The following is a 16,532-nucleotide window of genomic DNA, read 5'->3' as shown; positions in this document are numbered from 1 at the left end:
ATTTTTTGTGGCTTCCTTATATAGACATATTTTTTCTAAGAAAATACTGTACTTATCAATACAACTAATACACAAAAACCTCAGAAATTTTGTTTTGTTTCATGAAACTTACCTGACAAGATATATATATAGAATCTGTATTCTCCGAAGTCTGACAGAATTTCAAAATTCGCGGCACACGCAGTGGGCGGCCAGGTGGTAGTACCCATTCCCGCCGCTGGAGGCGGATATCAGGAACTATTCCCGCATTTCTATTCATATTTTTTCTGTCGCCGGTCGGTAAACAACTGTTTACAGACCTACGCCATAGGATTTTGAAACTTCATTAGCCGCTTAAGTATCCTAATTATTCTTTCGATTATTGACTTGGATTTGTGGCTAGGCATACGCTATCGTAAATTTTTTCATTGCATTTGATGTCTGAAGCTAGTTAGCCTAGTTTCAGACTTTGTTGTCTGCATGGGTAAGGTGAGGCTACCGGAACTTTCGGTAGACACTCGCTTTAGTATATATGACGTTTACATGTTTTCTTTGCATAAGTTCAATGTAATTAGTATAATGTGTGACTGATTACGGAAGAAGTAGGATTCATGTACGCATTTTTAGAGCGTGTTAGAATCAGGAGTTTCCTCCACAGTAAACAGAAGTTAGAAATAATGAACCTTCTAACCTCCTGTAGATTTTATTTTGCCTAACCCTGTGGTATGGCTTACGGGCCTAGAAGAAGTGTCTGCTAGAGGATTACATCAAGTAATCTTAGACTAAAGTGCTCGCTCTCCAATCAGTGTTGTGAAGTGTAGTGCCCCTTGTGTTGTGGAGGGGGGCGTCAGATCGGCCCCATAATGCCTCTAGGCCTGGACCTCTGTCGGACTCCCAGGACTCAGGGAGAGGGCCATGTCGAAAAGCCGCAAGAGGGTTTACGGAGGGCTCCACCGATCTGGCGTCCCTTCGGCAGAACCTGTTGACGCTTCCCAGGCTGCTAAAGATCGTGCACGTGCACGAATCTTGAAGGATTGCTTCTCGTCCTCCGAGGCGTCCTCCCGCGCGCAAGGGTTGGAGCTCTCGGAAGGACTCGCGCCCTCTAAGAAGCTTTAGAGAAGAGGACGCTTCACGTCCTCTCTCTCGTTAGGAGGGAACGTCAGATCGGCCCCATAACCCGCCTCTAGGGTCCTAGACCCCACTCTGTCAGACTCCCTAGGAAACCATGGGAGAGGGTGGCATGTCAAAAGCCGAAGGAGGGTTACGGGTTTTTCATGCTGATCTGGCTTCCTTTCGGCAGGTCCTGTTGTCGCTTCCCAGGCTGCCGAAGATCGAGCACGTGCACGAATCTTGAAGGATTGCTTCTCGTCCTCCGAGGCGTCCTCCCACACAGGGGTGGAGTTCTCGGAAGGACTCGCGCCCCTAAAGAAGTCTTTAGAGAAGAGGACGCTTCACGTCCTCTCTCTCGTCACGAGAGGATGAAAGAGTAAAGAGACCACATTTACCCTTTTAGAAGAATGCACTGGCTCTTTTCCTAAGGGACATATTAAGGAGGCTCATTCATCTTGCCAGAAGAGTGATTTGAGCCTCCTGCGAGTGAACGCTCATGTATACATCATTTATACATTATTAAGGAGGCTCATTCATCTTGCCAGAAGAGTGATTTGAGCCTCCTGCGAGTGAACGCTCATGAAGTTAGAGCTGTTTCAACCTCGCTAGCATTCCAAAAGAATTTGGTAATCAAGGACATTCTAGATTCCACCTTTTGGAGGAGGAGCAACTCAGTATTCGTCTCCTCTCTCCTGGCTCTGCCCTTATACGTTATGTAAGTTCGCTTTACTTCGAAAAAGCAAGCTGATAAGTTTGACGTCCGCAAGCTGCTTTGCACAGTCAAACAACTTATGTCTCTGGTTCGGCATAAGAAGGGCAATTTAGACGTGAGGAAGCTTTTGGAGGTGCTCACGTCCTATAAGTAGAGTCATTCTCCAGGACGCTCGGCAAGCACCTTGCGAGGGTGTCTTTCGGACGCTCGGCGTTCCTTTGCTGAGTGCGTTTCTGGAGATGTTCTTTTGCATTACTAAGACGCAAAGTTGTCGCACAGGCGGCCACTGTCTTTGTAAGAAGGTATGAAGGTCTTTAAGGCCCGTCTTGAAGACGAAAGCCATACGTCGTCCTTTAGTGTTCACACACTTCAGGAGCAGCATGCGGCTCTCCATGGAGACTCGCATGAGGACGTCCCTTGAAAATATTCAACGTCATACGCAAAACGCGGTTCGTCATAACATTGAGATGTTGGCAAGGTCGCTCGCCAGACGCCTCTTGGCGGGCCTTGCATGCATCAGGCGCTCAACGAGTTCCTCTCTGAAACGTCGTTCAGAAGACTTGTGTTCTCTGCTCAGACACGCTCGTAGCTAAGCAGGACGTTTTTTGAGGACGCTCAGCAGGACGCTTTCCAGGACGCTCGGCAGGACGCTTTTGAGGACGCTCAGCAGGACGCTTATGAGGACGCTTTTGTGGACATTCGCCTGGATGCTTCGGTGGATGGCTAGCAGGACCTCTTTGCGAAGCGAAAAGACTTGTGTAGAACGGCGTCTTATTTGCTGTTCAGGACGTTTCTTAGGACGCTTGACGCTTTCTAAACGCTCGTCAAGAGGAGGTTTTTTCAGGACTCCTCCACAGGGACATTCCTTTACAGAAATTTTTAAAAAGGATTCGGAGTTAGCGGAGAGACATACCCGAATTTTTTCTTCGATCCCTCTTTCCTCTTCTTCGATTTCTCTGAGAATCGGGAAGATTATATACTCGGATTCCTGGGTGACTTTCGGTCATGTTAAAGGGGTTTCCCCTATTAGCAAGTGCTAATAGTGTCAAGTAAGGACGTTTTCCCCATTGTCAAGATACTAAACGTTTTGTCATTTAAGTGGGGGACCCCTCATAAATGGGGTAGTTCTCATTGACATAGATTTTAACGTTTTATCGTTTAAGCGGATAAACTCATTAACAAATTTCGGAAGAGCTCTCATTCATTTTCAGAGGCTCATCCGGGGAGTAAGAAAAAGACTTGTAGACTAGATCCAGGAAGTCTTATGTCCAATATCATAAGAACATTGAACGGTCCTTTTCGATCCTCGGTTCTCTCTTGATGATCTCTATTCGAATATTACTCCCTTTTCTTGGCAAAGAGTCTTGGCAAAGAGTCAAGGAGTTCTTTTAAAAAGTCTCATTCATTAGAACGATGGACAGTCGTGTTCCTTTCTTTCTCTCTTCCTCGTCGAGGAAAGATGTAGTAGAGAATTCGATGTTCAAATTACTACAATACTTACGTAGTTTATCTTGGCGTCATTTTGCTAACGCATGGGTCAAGTCATATACGCATATCGTATTTACCTCTGCGGATAGAAGCCGAAAGAACTGTTGTTCTAATGTATTTATTTGACACTCCCTTCAACCTTCCAAGAGTTTTCGGAGTAAGAACAACTCTTCAGGTTAGACGAGAAGTATTCTAATTGAACTGCAACACCAACTCAGCTTCTGTATTTAGCGAATTTTGTTTCGTTTAAATATGCCTGCTTGAGAGTTTCCTTTTGCTCGATAATTTCATACCTATCCCTTCGTAAAAGGAGTAGCTGGCAACTCAGGCAGATAGTGCGAGACGATGAACAAGGCTGCTGTTACTGTGATGATGATCTACGCAGTATCCGGCTAGCTCGGTGTCATGCGCGGTTGGTTACGTCTCTCTCCCTTGCGGGAATGGCTGAATAAACCGTCTCTCTGCCCTATACAATCATGGATTTTAGCCTCGGGTTGAGGAAATTTCTAGTAATCATGAATGAACATGCCTTCCGTTTACTTAGAAAATTTCAACAAGATATATCTTATACTTGTTCGGTGCGGGTTTACCGCACGGTAACAGAATTCTGTACGAATCTACCGCGGCATAGCACTATAATAATGCTCTCCTGCTTATGCAAAGTGCAGCCTTATTTAGGGAAGGAAGCAGGCTGAGTGAGGGAATGGATGAGTTTACTGGGGACCATTTCCTCGCTGGAGAAGCTTGTTTTCCCTGAAAAAACAGCAATTCAGACCTCTACAATTTTTCCTCACGAAGAAATTGGAATAACATCAAAGATCTTGTAATAATTCTAATTTTCTCTCAACGGCTTGAGGATCACCTCGGGTGATAGCGAGAGGGTGCCAGACATCCGAACAGAGGAACAGATGTTCTGGCACATTGTCTGAAAGAATTGGAAGCCAAATTGGTCGGCTCTCCAGTTCCTCAAAGGGTGAGTTTGGATCGAGTGGTCCCAAATCATCTCGGATAATTTCTCAGCTCTCTCATAGCTCAAGAAGAGAGAATTGGTTATGGGCTTGGGCACGGAACGTAACGATCCTCAAGAGGTTCGTTAACTAGTGCACGTCCGTGCGGGTCTTCTCGATCGAAGGCAACAACTACTGACGTCTGAGGTAATCCCTCACTTAGAAGTATGTCGAAAGTGAGGAGAGACTGAGGGCGTCCTTTCATTAAGTTTTTCGTAATATTGAAGACGAAGGAGTCTTCCTCTTAAGTTGTTCCCTTATTCATGATCCTAGAGGATTAGCTTTAGTCGCCACATGTTGGCCTCTAAGAGGTTGGATTCACAGAGGTCAGGTAATTCGAGAAATTGTTTTTTTTTTTTTCCCAAAGACCCGTTCCCCGAGAATCCCAAAGACCCTTCCCGACCGGAGGAATTTTTTCCGGTGTAATCTAACATCGTCACTTAGTGAAGTATCTAATATCTCTCCTCTCTGAGTCTGAAGGCGTTCAGACTATCGAGAAGCGATAAGATCTTCAAGATTAATGGCAGTCTCTTGGCCAAGGCAAAGCAGTGCTGCCTATTCAGTGTTCAATCGGAGGGGGCCGTTTCTGGAGATAGTGAAGGGAAATGACTGTTCCTCCACCTCGACCTCTGTGAATTTCTTTATGGTTCTATCTTTCCGTATGAAGTATGAGATAAGATAGAAGTCCTAACTATTGTAGAAATATGCAAATATGTTGTTGACGGCCTCTAGGCTCAGAGATTCGGTTCTGTCAAACAACAAAGCTTCACGATCTTTGAGGTCTGGGGAGATCTTGAAATTCTCTGGATCGCAGGTTCCGGCATGGAACTTAGACGTAGTCTGAGTTTCTGATGCCAAAAGCATTTCGAACCTATCCTTTCTGCGAACTTAATACACGTGACCAGAAAGGATAACATTCTAACCGCTCTAGCCACGGCAAAGAGGGTTAGTGAGGTTTTAGCCATCATCAGAGGTTTTAGCTTTAAAGGACATATGCGGTCTGTCCTCTAAGCCTTCCGTTCTTGATAAGAACGAAAACCCTGTCTAACCCTTGACCCGAAGGCTTGGAGACCAAGGGTATGGCACCAAATTGTTGGGCAAGGGCATTAGAGAGTCCTGTGCCCTGTCGGGTCTCTCAAGTTTTATCTTGATAAAACTATGGAAAGTCGAGGTCAACGGACAATCTGCGGTGTTCCGTAAAAGACCAGACTGGTTCATGTCCAAGAACACCCTGGCATTATAGTCAAGGAGTTCTTTTAAGAAGTCTCATTCATTACGTTTGCATAAAGATTTTGAGATTTTTTCTAATATGAATGCTCAAGAGGTGAGGGCGCGGCCTCGGAAGCATTTCAACAGGGCATGACACTCAGTAACATCCTGAGTGCCACGCTTTAGCGAAGCAACTCTGTGTTCGCTCACACTCCAGACGGGATGTGAAGACGACATTTGAGATCTGTAAGTCGCTAGGACCATACATATCCGTAGATATATTATTGGGGGCAGCAGCAACACGAATCCTATCCTATAGAAAAGGGATAGGTGTGCTTTTAACTTTGAAGGGTTGGTTGCTTGAGGCGCGTTCCTTTTCTTTAGCCTAGAAGTTATGGAACTAACTTTGATAGGTTAGGTCAGGTGGTGGTTTTTTAGCTTTGTTGCCCTCAGAAGTATGGTCATATGGTCTAGTCATTGGGTTGTGGTCAACGCCCCCCGTTGACAGATCATCTAGAGCACACCAGCATTACAGTTCTCTACCTCGCTGGCAACTCTAGTAACGCAGAAGCAGACTTTGTGACAGTAATCACGAAGTCGGCTATGCTAACAGGTGAGGACCAAGATGTATATCATCTACTTAATTTAGTTTCCCAAAAATCCTATTCTGTCTCTTCCCACCATCCGAAGGTGGGATTCAGCTATATATATATCTGTCAGGTAAGTTTCATGAACAAAATGTTATTGTTATAATACAATTAAGTTTGTTCATAACTTTACCTGGCAGATATATATACAATTAAAGTGCCCACCCACCTCCCCTCAGGAGACAGTGGCACTGATAAAATATGAATAGAAAATGGGAATAGTTCCTGATATCCGCCTCCCAGCGGCGGGAATGGGTACTACCACCTGGCCGCCCACTGCGTGCCGCGAATTTTGAAATTCTGTCGGACTTCGGAGAAGAATACAGCTATATATTATCTTGCCAGGTAAGTATGAACAAACTTAATTGTATTATAACAATAACATTTGTTTTTATTTTTCAGAATTTGCAGAAAGAAGAGAATGAAGCAAGGCAGAGCAGCTTAAATCAGTGGTACAAAGTGACAGAGAACCTCCACCAGCTTCAAGGTTCTACTAATAGTCCTTGGTGGGCGTACAGTCGTGCAAAAGGAAAAAGGAACAGATGAACCCAAAGATCACTCACCTGTTTTGAGTCAGGTAGAGAAGATAACTAACTTCTTAATTTCATCTTATACAATTCTTTCATTTTTCTTTGTTGTTGATCATTCATTTGTCAGCTCACAAAGAAGTTTTGATTGGAATACTTAACCAGATCCCTTAAGCAATAAAATTGCTTTTGTTCATTGCTGAAGTTAGCTGGTGCTAAATGTATATAAAGTTTATTGTTCATATGCGAACAAACCTTCGGTCTTAACAATAGGATCATTTTCTAGCGCCTAGCTAGATCCGGTTAAATCGGAGATGAAAAAAGCAAGGAATCTTGTGAGATCTGGCAAAGCGTGAGAGTCGCTGTTGCCCTCTCTCGGCCTTCTATCCAGTTTCTTTGCCCGTTTTCGCTTTGTGTTTGTCTGTGTGTGTGTGCTTGTGTTATGGCTTCTCTGCTTCTTGCCTCGCCATTTTATCTGAGTGCCTAGCAATCAGATGGAGGTATTATATAAAGCACAGAATGACTAGTGACCTTAAAGGTAGCATGAGAAGCCAAAGATTTCAAGTGTCTGCACAAATCTCCATTCTCCTATGCATTAACACCTATCAAAAGCAAACAAATCAAGAGTTGACTTACTGTATCCCAGATCTCAAAATCAATAGTGCTGCAGAGAAACAAGCCTTAAAACTAATACAGTACCTTGAGCTTTCCTAGATTTGTGCATAGGAGAATCTCTGGTGGGTGGCGGTTATTGACAACCTGATTGGAGTAATAAGTCTTCTAGTTTCAGTCTTTTTTTTATATTTTTACTATTTATTTATTTATTTATTTTATTTGTTTTTTTTTGCTTACTCTCTACAGTTGTTAAAATTTTTATTCCAGCTCATGGGAACTGAAACTATGTGGGCATACTGCATATAAATTCAACTTGAAATGTAGATGATTTGTTTTGGAAAATTAGATCCTCAGCTATATGGGTGTCAAGAATTCACAACATCAGTAATGTAGGTTACTGATGCAAAAATGAATCAGCTAGTACTGAAAACATGAAACTCTGCACAAAATGCAAATACCTTAGCAGTGGCTACCAATGTAAGGTTATAATGATTGATATGGCACGTTTCCTCAAAAATTATGGCTGCATCAACAGGGTTTAATTTATAATAAAGTTTCTGTATTTTCATAATTCATTTTTCTACAAGGGGAAAGATGTATGAAAGGGAGAGCTAAACATATACTAAGGAATGTTTTCATTTTGCTAATGTACAGTAAAGATTATACAAACAGGAAATGCAAAATATGGTCATTAACATTTCACAACAGTTTGGCAGAGTAGCGTCTTAAACAGATTTAAAGATTTACTGTATTAAAAAGCACTTTGTGGTCGTGTTTATGCAGAGGTGGAAGTAATGAAGTGGCTTTTAATCCTATGTGGGTGATTCTCTGGCACTCATTGTTGATTGGCTGGCACCTCTCCCATGTGTACCAGGTAACTGATTAATGAAGAGTGATGGTCCTTTGCCATGATCTTAATGACTGTATGATTGAGGCATTCTGCAGGTGTGCTCCTTCAGCCCTTCTTCTTGAGGGGTCTTGATTGGTGATGTCATTCTCATGAAATGTTATTGTCATTTTAGTGGCTTTCCTGATATTCATAACAGATGGAATGGCTCCTTCTTAATGGTGAGTCAGAGATTTTCTCTTGAAGTATGGAGTGCTTCTAGGACGTGTAGACAGCAGCTGTCTTGTACTCCGTTGATTACACTTATATTACATATCAAATCTTGAACATGACAAAATACTGTATATCTCTTTCTGTTCATATTCTGTTCTATTGCATGATTTTTTTTTTTTTGTACATAATTTTGGGTTTACAGCAGCTTCAGCTTACAGCATTCCATATTTATTGGGGCTTTTTCAATTATATTCATAAAAAAATCAGTCCCGGGTTATGGCTGATGTTCTGAAGTTACAGCACCATAACTTGGATTATGGCACCGTAAACACCATAGGTGCTGATGCTCTGAGCTACAGCATTTTCCAACTTATGGCACACCCTGGAATGAAACCCTGCTATATTTATTGCAACTTACAGATTGCAATATATATAATTTTTTTATTTTTGAGTGGCTAGGAACTTTCATGCTGAAAAAGACTGAATATCAGAGAATGGAGGCCAGACTACTGTATGTTACCATATATACAGTGCAGTACTGTAAGCTGCATACTTAGCAATCCAGTACTGTAAGCTGCATACTCAGCATATTATGATGTAGTGATGCAGTTATGATGAAACTTATTTTAATTTACTAATTTACTTTCATATGCTACATTCATGCATCATCAGGATCTATGAGACTGAGTTGTAAATTATGCATTTGTGGCACCAGAAACTCAGAGTTTAGTTAGCATGCTCAAAGTTTGTGTTCACTGATTTAGTGACATAATCATGATATGACCCGGCCCGTATACAATAAACAAAGAAAGCATTCAAGTACATATACAATTATTCAATGAGATAGGGTGAGTGTCACGGAAGAGGTTAGGTTTTAGCTTTATATGGCGCTTTTATTTTTATAACTTTCATTTCCTGTACTTTTCTTTTTCTTGTTTTCACACAAATTTGTATTTTTCAGGCACTGAAGTATGCAGCATTGTTTGAAGACCATTATCAAGGTTCATCACCAGATGATCCAAATTACAGTGAGATATACATGTAAGGTTTCAATATTGTTTTGGGTATTTGAGGTTAATGTTATGTTGCTTCCTTGTAGTGTGTTTTAAGTATGTATATAGGTATTACTACACGAGTTTATCTTAATGAAATAAGCTTCATCTTTAGTGATCTTCAACTAAGTATTACTCACCTTTGTTGTTCAGCATGTTGAGAATTTCTTCACTATAATTCTTCAAAAATGTAAGTGCTCAGGTATCACTGGGTTATCTGGACAGGTATCAGTATTGTTTTAATTAGCATTACTTGCCAAGATGGATTCACTTAGCAAAAATAAGGGCAATTAATGTCCTTTTGTATTACTGTACTTTGCATTTACTGTTATTGTCCAGTGCCTAATTTTCCTCAGAAAAAGTAAGCATACCATATATTAAGTTAGATAACATATTTGCTTAATCCTTGGAGACAGTTAGAAAGTGCATTAATAAATTTTGGACTTTCTTCGAAAATAACTCAAGTACTTTCTATTTTTATTGCAGAGTGAGAATTACTTCAGATAAGATACCTAGTCAATCTGAAATATGGTTTAATGAGTTTTTGGAGTGGCATAATGGAGGCAAATATATGCCAACAGGAATAGGGAAGATGCCAAAAACTGTAATAATTTAGTTTAACTTCAGTCAAGGAAAACATTGTAGTTTTTGTGACCAGTTGATACACAATTTTTTTTCCAATAATGGACAGAAAATCTAAGCACCTGAATTACTTAATAAAGCTTTCTAAGCTTGTTGACCTCCTTAACACTAATAAGTCAAACAAAACACTTTAGCCAGCAAAGAGCAACACCATATAAGTAGCCAAAAAAAAAAAAATGTAATTTAAGCATAAATAGAATACTAATGTTCTGTGCTAGGAATGAGTTCATTAAACAAAGAAAACAAAGTAAAATATGAAAAAGCATAAACCAGAGCAGTACAGATGCAAGATACATTATGCAGCAAGAGAAACTAAGAATCACTAATATGCTAATTAGTAAATGATCATTACCTAGTTAGTGCTAACTGCAAACATAAAATACAGATAAGGAGGCAGTAACAGACAAAACTTATCACTGCAGCCATGTAAAAGAAAAGTTAATTGAATGAAGCCAACCAAAGTAAAAATATAAGGAAAACAAGAAAAAATAGATGGCATAGTAGTACTTTAAATAATATACCATACTTGCATGAAAGATGAAGCCTTGCATGATTATAAGCCAAAGAAAAGTTAGAAGCAAAAATTAATATCAAAATTATAATTGGTAGAAAAGAATTAAAATGAATTGCAAAGAATAAATAAAAATGAAAGTACTAAGCATCAGGAAGAAAGCAATAGTACCTGGGATACCCTGTAGGGGGTTAGTCAGTCAGTACACCTCTTTGGTGCAATGTAGCATTAACTGGAGGTTCTTTGCAGCATCCCTTTGGCCCCTAGCAGCAACTACTTTCATTCCTTTTACTGTACTCCATTCATATTCTCTTTCTTCCATCTTACTGTCCACCTGTCCAAACAATTGTTTCATAGTGCAACCGTGAGTGTTTCCTCCTGTACACATTTAGATGCCCCAGTGGGCTGGCATAATGCCAAAAATCTTTATAAATCAAACAATCAAAGTACCTGGGATAGTAAATGTGTTATTTGTTGCAAGGTTAAAAATACAAGAGATGGGTATGTACCCATATCATTAAGGTATGGCTGATGGTTGACATCCCCACAATTGGAAAACATTTTTTTACCTCTTGTTGACTCTATACTAGTTTAGAAAGATTAATTTCAGATTTACGTGAATATAATAAGTAACAGAATTTATTGTAGCTTTAAATATGACAAATTTTTTTTATTAATTTGTACTTTTCATAGCTAACAAACCTGAGGTCTTAACAGTAGGATAAATCTTCTGGCACCAGCTGGAAAACTGTCAAACAATTAAAAATTGTAAATGCAAGGAATCTGTGGCATCTGGCATCAGATGCACACAGTTGAGGTGGAAGCAAGTCAGAGACGATGATTGAACCTGGTGACGCATCAGTCTTTCTTCCAACCCAGGATGAAACACAAGAAGGGTGGCTAGAGATGGGCAGTCAATGTTAAGACCTCAGGTTTGTTAGCTGTGAAAAATATTTAGAATTAACTAAAAGTTTGTCATTTGTTCATACGCAGAAGAAACAAACCTTCAGTCTTAACAGTAGGACAGACAGACTCACTTCTTGGAGGAAGTATGAGAATCCTGAACTGAGTGAAGGTTCGGCACCACTGATCATTCTTAGAAATGAGAATTCTAAAGAAGAGGACCTAAGTCTATGAGATGCTAGATATGTGGATATCTAACACCCAGTCCACTGGGTGTAAATACAATGAAACATGTCCAGATTCACTGCATATACAGAAGTCGAAAAGAACTATATATCTGTTCAAGCAACAAACCATGTTATCCACAAGAAACTGGTTTTGTCACTAACCTCATTCCCCTTGCTGGAGAGAGGAGTTGAAACTATTGAGAAGCAAAGATTTGTATGTTCTATGGCACCTGAAAAGTGCTTTAAGTATGGCTGCAGCATTCGCCTGCATCAAGCCAGTTCCAGCGAATGATGAGTCTATTCTTCAAACCGCCTGTTGGTATTGAAGAATGGGGAAAATGGAAAGGAAAGAGACCAGTCATCTCACTCATTCTCTCCTCCACACAAACATCTTAGGCAAGATACAAATTGTCCTGCCAGGGTGCTGGATGAGTTACTATTGATCAGCCATCGCTGGACCAAGGATCAGTGGGCATCATCCTTCAGGTAGAAGAAGTTAAAGTGGTTTGACACAGTCAGGAAAAACCAGCATTCAAAATCCTATGAACAGATAAGTTCTTCTTAAGCGCCAGGGAGGAACCTATTCCTCTGATGTCTTGCGCTTCTGCATGCACAGAGTTGGTGACAGAATTGACGATGAGGAGTAGGCTTGCCTAATCACATATAAGTTAAAGAAAAGGGTATTCTAGGATACCTCTTTCTTGGCCTGGCCTGTGTTAACATAAAGTCTATGACACCTAGGCTCCAGGTGATGATTCGTTTAGATAACAATGCAGTGCTCTGACAGGGCAAAGCAGAACTCTTGAAGGTTGCTGATAACAAACTCCACACCGTAAGGAGTGGAAATGGAGGCAAATCTGTCATAGTGAACCAAGGGAATCTGGGTCTTAGCCACGAATTCTGGGACAAGTTCAAAAGCTTTGACCCCAACCCCTAGAGAGTTTGTTATAATCTTGACCATGGAGCTCTCCAACTCTTCCATGGAAGTCAAAGTCAGAAGGAAAACTGTTTCAAAGTGTTTCCTGTAAGAGGATTGATGCATGGGCTAAAATGGAGCTCAAGTGAGACTACTCAGTATCAGAGTAAGGTTCCATGTAGGAAGTCTGAGTTCTATAGGTGATCAAGACTGCTCAAAGCTCTGGAACCGTATAGAGAATTCCCAGGGCAAAGTGATGTTCATATCTTTCAGATGAAGAACATAATCATAAGGAAGCCCTGTAGCCCTTGCCAGTATGAATAGAAAGAATTTCCTCTTCTGAAAAAGATCCAGAAGAACTTTATCTACTGAATAGAAACTTTTGAGTGGAGAGAAATCTCTTCAATGACACCAGTCACAGCAGATGATTCATCATGTATACAGCTAGCAAAGATCCTCTGAAGTAGCCTTACATCTGAGTCGTTGTTCAGCAAGAAAGATCTCTCACTTGACAGAGATAACTGGACATACTCCAGACATGAAAGAAATAAAGTCTCATTACTGAATGGTCGGTTAATCTCTCCACATGAGGTTGGTGGAGAGGGTTGTTGGAATCTCTCTCAGCATTGCTGAGAGAAGAGATAAAGATCCTGGAACCATTTGGCTTGGGGTCGGAAGGAGCTACTACGGTCATCCTCAGACTTTGGAACCCATTACAGTAAGAACAGAGGGAATGCATAACCTTCCAGGTTGTTCTCAGTATGCAGAAGGGAGTCCTCTGCCCCAGCGAACAGAACTGGGACCATGAACAGTAGTCCTCTAGCTTCCTGTTGAACTGGAAAGTGAAGAGGTCTAACATGGGTCTTCTCTAAGCAGACAGTAGAGACAATAGGGTAACCCAAGGGGATGTCCTACGATAATATGTTCTATGCAGATACATTCTAAATATCCTACTGTCAACTTGTGCACTGTCAAACGAATTGCACTGTAGACAGAGATGTCCTCGCACTGCCAAAGGAACATGCATTTTCAACAGAGAAGACGTCCTATGAGGAGATCCCCTATGATGACATAAGTTCAGTATGCTGTTCATCAGAGGAGATATCCTATGATGATAGGGTACACACCCCTAGGTGTGACAGGGAAAAAGTAACCTATCTAGAGGTATAGCTACAGACCTGTAGATTTCCTGGTACTGATTAAAATTTTCTATTACATAGTATTTTTATTTGTAAACTTCTAAATCCTATAAAAAATTATAAATGATTGAAACTTAAAACTATGAGCTGGTATCTAATTTAACTGATCTTCTATATTTTCTTGGTTTAAGAAAATGCCATTTCTTGAGTATAGCATATTAAATAATGAGAGATGCTCTTGTAAATACAGTAGCACATAAAAAAACATTATAATTCCATGATCAAAGAGACATTTCCAAATTGATGAAATCAATGGGCAGAAATCTGTTTTAAAGAAGGGTTTCTTATTTGTCAATGAAAAGGTACATTTTGTGTTCTTTCATTGATATAATTGTTTCCTATAATTTTAGATGAAGATTTATAGCTTAACATCTTACCTTTTCAGGTACTTGTCACAAATAGTAGCAGGAAAGGAACCAACTCAAATAAGTCCTGGAAGTGCTGCTAAGGTTTTAGAAATGCTAGAAACAGGGTTAAAAATAAATGTGCTGTATAGCTCCTCTACCATGGATTATGCAAATTATTTTTTGAACCTTGATTTATCCTACCTTCCTTCGGTAAGTATAATTTTTTGTTTCCTTGTTCAACTTTTAATAGGTGGCTGTTACAATTAGAGTATAGTGCTGGAATAATTCCAACAGCATGACATTATTTTCAGTAGGTCTTCAATCTTAATATTTGTGAGAAATTATGCATAAACCTAACTTACATGAAAAAAGTGGACTATATAAGAATTTATACAAAGAACTCATGCATATTTTGGATGTGTAAAAAAATTGTCTGAGATTCCAGTCTTCAAAAATTAGATGTAAGATTTATTTCTGTCTTGCATTTTCATGTCCTAAATTAGAAGTAAGGTCTTGTATATGAGTTAGAAAGCTCATTCCTATATTTTTAAAAACAAGTTGTGAAATTAAGGCCAAAAAATATAAAAACCCACATATACAAGCCTCCTCCATTATTCAAACCATAGTTCCATGAGTACGGGTATTGTAAAAAAAACACCCATAATCCAGTGAGATATTCACTGACCGGCTGATATCATGAAGTTATAATAATAATACAGTATTTTGTAACAAAGATGATGCTATGTTATGTATGCTTATAAATAAATAACCCTTTCCACTGCATTATGCTTGTTTGAATAAAGAATATGAAACTAAAATTTTGAGATATAGTATAGGAGTCCTGAAATTAATTCCATGAGCAATTCAAGGGCCATCTGTACACTGCCATAACTATATCCGTACCATTTTTACATAGATCAGCTCAGTGTTACAGTGATTTACTGCTTGTTAATAATTGTAATATTGGCACAGGTCTTTCATAAAACTATTCAACAATAGGTAATTCCTTCAAACATAAAAGTCTCAGTAGCCCTTCTCAGATTATCCAGATTGTTTTTCTCTTCAAACATTAAGCTGGCTTCCAAAACGAGGGAAAAGGCATTTGTCACCGCCACATTCAAACTTGAACTGCTGAATCATGGATAAACTGTTCATGCACAAAACTTCTGGATTTGGTCCAAGTTAATCCCCAGTAGGAAGTGGAGGGGTTTAGGAGGAGGTGACATAAAAAGGACCAAATAAGGGATTTTGACGTAGGAAAAATCTATTTTGCTGGGCGAGGAAGCCGTGTCGCCCAGTGAAATGTGTCTCTTTAGCACTATTTCTAGTAAAATATTGCTATGATACCAGAGACTGCTAAATGGACATGTCAGAAGTCTCTGACTCGCTCACCTAAATAAAAGGTGTCGGTTATAGAACTGGGGCGAGTGTTAAAACAAAACACCACAGTAACCCCTCCAATTAGCCTTTTCCTCATCAAAAGACCCTGAAAACGGGGAGCCGACCTATAGGTCACACCCAGCTACCCTGTTGAAGGGGACTGCGGCGTCATTCTTATCGATAGCCTCCCAGCGTTGCACGCTTTTTTATAGCTATCTGTTCTTTTTATTGGTTTCGTTATTCTTTTTCGTTAATGGATCGTCAATCTGCCTCTTCACCCAAGTTAAGTACTGGTTCGCCCTTTTTCTGTATTTAGGGAGTGATTTTGCCTTTCGTTTTGCCCTTATTTAGGATTTTGGTTAGGCGTCTCCTCCCGTAACGAGCGGTAGCGAGCCGCCATTACCTCGTTCCCTTGTTTTGTACCAATTTCGAGCGGGCTTCTTTCAGTAATCAGTACCTATATATTTATATTTATATACTCGTAACTTATGGTATTTCAGTATATATTTTGTTTCAGTATTTATTTTATTATATCTGGGTGGCAGTTACTTTTTCGATCTTGTTTGATCTACGTTTATTATGTTCATGATTTCCTGTTTTCAAGGGGGTCGGCGTTCGTGCACGTTTCTTTGTTTCGTTGCTTCATTGTTTATCTATCGTTCCCCCCTTCCCCCTTTTCCCCCTTCTAGTTTGGTATTTTCCATTCAAGAATTCCCCCTTTTTCTTTTCGTCAGCTTACCGTTTGTTTTCGTTTTGTCGGTGAGCAAGTATTTTTTTCCTTGTTGCACCCACTCTCACCGAGTGGCCTCCATTGCGTTTTATATTTTTCGCCCCTTATTTTCATTACCCCTGTTAAAGCATGTTTTTCCCTTAGCTTTAAGTAATTGATTTTATTTTGTCTATGTATATTTGGGTGTTCGGTCGGCAGCTAGCCTTCATAGGCTTTGCCTGCGTTTTCCTCGTGATCCTTATTCGCGGGGAATCGCTGGTCACGTGATCGT

The 16,532-nt window shown here is 40.1% G+C and overlaps 1 protein-coding gene and 1 long non-coding RNA gene across 3 annotated transcripts in view; one reads left to right on the top strand and one right to left on the bottom strand.

Annotated features, from left to right (window-relative positions):
• The window catches only part of LOC135227066 (uncharacterized), a 116,310-nt gene that overhangs the window by 32,877 nt on the left and 66,901 nt on the right, over nucleotides 1-16,532 (bottom strand). The window lies entirely within an intron of this gene.
• Nucleotides 6,684-14,275, top strand: LOC135227067 (uncharacterized). Its single transcript, XR_010317338.1, has 3 exons — nucleotides 6,684-6,729; nucleotides 9,316-9,395; nucleotides 14,190-14,275. It is a non-coding gene; the product is annotated as an uncharacterized LOC135227067 (long non-coding RNA).

Source organism: Macrobrachium nipponense, chromosome 15 (genome assembly GCF_015104395.2).
Source record: "Macrobrachium nipponense isolate FS-2020 chromosome 15, ASM1510439v2, whole genome shotgun sequence".
NCBI lineage: Eukaryota > Metazoa > Arthropoda > Malacostraca > Decapoda > Palaemonidae > Macrobrachium > Macrobrachium nipponense.
This window is presented reverse-complemented; position numbering and strand designations above follow the sequence as displayed.